This window comes from Plectropomus leopardus, unplaced genomic scaffold (genome assembly GCF_008729295.1).
Source record: "Plectropomus leopardus isolate mb unplaced genomic scaffold, YSFRI_Pleo_2.0 unplaced_scaffold15877, whole genome shotgun sequence".
NCBI lineage: Eukaryota > Metazoa > Chordata > Actinopteri > Perciformes > Serranidae > Plectropomus > Plectropomus leopardus.
In genome coordinates, this window is record NW_024617030.1 from 1 (window position 1) to 3561 (window position 3561).

The following is a 3561-nucleotide window of genomic DNA, read 5'->3' on the forward strand; positions in this document are numbered from 1 at the left end:
CAGAACATCGAATAGTAACAAGATAATATTCACTTGGCCTGTTAGTGGTTTTGAGTTGTGGTTGATCGGTGTTCATTAAATATTTGTCTCTATATTGTCCTCCAGATGCTCCAAAACCTCCCTCTGTGTCAGCGTGTCCCTCTACTGAGCTAGTGGAGGGCAGTTCGGTGACTTTGTCCTGCAGCAGTGACGCTAACCCAGCAGCTAAATACACCTGGTACAAGGAGAATGAAGACTCACCAAAAGCTTCAGGACAGATCTTCATCATCCCTGACTTTAGAGCTGAACACAGTGGGAGTTATTACTGTGAAGCCAAGAACAGCAAAGGAAGTCATCGCTCCGCCTTACATCTGACTGTAGGGGCAGGTAAGTCTTTTGATTGCGTCTGCTTTGGTTGAGTTTTTCTGTGTCATACACAGCAAAGACTGTAAAAATAATTAAGGTAACTACCGTGACATCAGTCATTTGTTTTGGGACTCCCGTTTTAAAGCCTGGAGTTCGGCATTTCGTAGATTTCATTGACTATATTTGGGCAAAAGGCTGGAGCTGTTGGGTAGAGAGGGGTGGATCCAACCTTCCGCAGTCATTAAATACTGCCGCTTTTGCAGTTACCCGTCATGACAGCATGATATTCGGACAGTCCGTGTCAGTTGATAACAAGGTCAAACAGAACCTGTCGCGTCCGCACAATATGCCTCTGGATGGTGACAGGTTAAAATGCTGCCTTGTCCAGTGACGCCACCTGTGCATGTTGCAGGTGACATGCCAGTGCTGTCCAAACGTCCGCCAGCGTATCATAACAACGCCACCAGTTCTGTCCAAGCACCTTCTCATGTGACACCGTCTAGCCGCGTTCTGGTTGGACGTGGAAGGTGGTTTATGGTGTCACCCCCGTATGCAGAAAGCACCGACAGAGCAGGCGTATTTGACGAGTTTGGAGTGAGAACACGCAGGTAGCGTAGCTTGAGTGAGATATGACTAAAGGAGACAACAGAAATTTTAAGAGGTGAAAATGAGCTTAACTGGTAATATAGTGAGAAGAATTCTCCGTCTGTATTGTATTTAATGGCTTCACTGACCACCGCCGTCTTAAAAGGTACATTTTTACGACCTCTTCCACCGCCTAGTTTGATGTCATGTGAAACTCTTTTCTCTGCCCTCTAGTGCCATCTTGTTAACAATTTGAATGTCAAAGTTATTATGATTTGACTTCTTACGAGACTTTTCTCAACCAATGAGAACCTACTCATTTTATTCCTATTTCCTTTAAGATTGGAAATTAATAGCCGCTGGAACGGTCACTGCCACCATTTTAACTGGTGTCATACTCATCTTTGTCTTGCTGTGGATCAAGTGAGCATAAAATCTCTGTTTATTAAAACGCTGAAAATTCATCCGTCATTTCATGCAGTCAATTCTACAGTTATCAATTTATTTTTTTAATCGTTCTTCCAACCAGGAAAAAGAGGGCCCACACGCAATCACCCGAGCCAGCAGAGAAACCAGACAACAGTTCACAGGTGAGCAAGATCCCAGCAAATACAAAAGCGGATCACACATTTCACACAGAACCAGAAAGAAGACCTTGTAGTCTGTTTTAGTTTTACTCTTCAGATGAAAGTGCTTACTGGTTTTAGTCACATTTTAGTCATTTTTATCCTTCACAGTTTTAGTTTAGCTTTAGTCAACGACAACTCAAAATGTTCAGGTTGATGAAAAGTTGATGAAAATCACATTTTAGTCAGCTTAGTCGAAATACCTTTTTTTCTACAACTACATATAATTTATATATTTGCAAAATTTCATCCAACTCCAGCCAAGTTTGTGACAGTTTGAATCCTTTGAAACCTGAAAAAACTGGTTTCTTTAAATGTAATGGGAAGAGATGTTTGAGTGACTGAAGGGAGAACACTTTACTGAGCTTCTAAGAAAGCTGATTACAGATTCATTAAAAGCTTTACCAAAGATCAGACTTTCTTTTCACTCTAGTTCTGTAAAGCACAGTTGCTTCAAACAAACTTCTGTTGGTCAGAAAATCAGCTGCACAAATATACAACTAATTATATCTGTCTAATGTCTGTAGAAACAACCAGCGGAGCAAGAGGATAACCTTCATTATGCCAGAGTCCATTTCTCTAAGAAACAAGCTGATCCTCTCTTCTGCAACACAGCTCAGCTCCAAAAACGCGGGAGGGAAGAGGAGGTGGGCAGCGTGGAGTACACTACTTTGAAATTTAACAGTGGCAGCAATGCCCCCGGGTGAGCAGCTCTTCATGCGAGAACATTATCCTCCTCATAGGATGAAAAGTAGAGTTTACTTTTTCTGATCCGTGGTTAATAAAATTGTTTAAAACAGTTGCAACAAACTTCTTACACACTGATTCAAGAAAATAAATTAAGCCGGCATTTCGTTTTAATTGCGTAGAAATGTAAAATCAACAAAGCTGTTGATATCTGTCGTCATTTTTGGCTTAACTGTAACATTCAAAAACATATAATTAAACACACAGATTTGCTACTGTGCTTACTAAGGGTGTAACGATTCATCGATTTGGATCAATATATTGATTCAATAAGCAATAATCATCGATACAATGTGTAAACATCGATCCATACCATCCTCTTTTGGATGTGCCCTAATTTTGAAAATTTGTGTCACTGTCGCACGGCGTCAGGCAAACGAACCGTGCAGCGAAGAGAAAGATGACGATGAGAACGTAATTATTTCTCAGAAATAAATCATCAGTGTGGAAATATTTTGTTTTCGGAGAAACTCAGGGTTAACAGACAGAGCACACGTCTTACCTAAATAAAAGCCGCACACAGGAAACGTCACTCCGCTGCCGGGCATCTCGCTTTGCTAACTTATGCAACAACATTGAGCTGCTCAGTTTGAAAAATATTGGGCTGCAAAGACGTGCATGCAGCATCCGTGCTGTTCTGTCGAGAGATGCGATGACTTAAACTAGAGGTAGGTAAGAGGAAGTATAAATTATACATGCAAACTGTTTAAGTTGTGAGCAGAGAAAAAGTCCATCAAATTTAACATGTTGTATATGTGGGAGAAACATTGCTCACAAGAGACAGTTGTTAGTCTGTGATCGTTGATAGTTATTATTGAGCCTGAGTTTTACACTTTTGTTAAAATATCTTGTTAATGCAGATTTACAGAAGCCCTAAAAGGCAAGTGAGAAACATTTTTTTCTAAGTCCCCAAAAAATTTTTAGTGAAACTTTTTTGCAAGAATTTTTTTTTTGGTGAGAAAGAAACAGATACATTTTTGTGAGAAAAAAAACAACAGACAAACTTTTTTTTTTGCAAGAATTTTTTTTTTTTTTTATAATGAAAAAGGTTTTTTTTGGCGAGAAATTTCTTTTTGGGGTGAGGAAAAATTTTGTGGCAAAATGGGGTGGCAGCTTTTTCTCTAACTGACTGTATTAAATTGGCAGATACAACCCATGCTTTTGAAAGACATCTAACCAGTTTTCTCAGGGTTCAAAGATTTAAATACTAGTTAAAGGACTGAAAGCTGCACAAGAAATACGACGTCCCTCCAGGTTT

At 39.8% G+C, this 3561-nt stretch overlaps 1 long non-coding RNA gene across 1 annotated transcript; it reads left to right on the forward strand.

The window, feature by feature from the left end:
* Positions 1–244: 244 nt before the first annotated feature.
* LOC121964534 lies at positions 245–3208 on the forward strand. The gene is made up of 4 exons (XR_006107371.1): positions 245–366; positions 1272–1353; positions 1460–1520; positions 2084–3208. It is a non-coding gene; the product is annotated as an uncharacterized LOC121964534 (long non-coding RNA).
* The last annotated feature ends 353 nt before the right edge of the window (positions 3209–3561 follow it).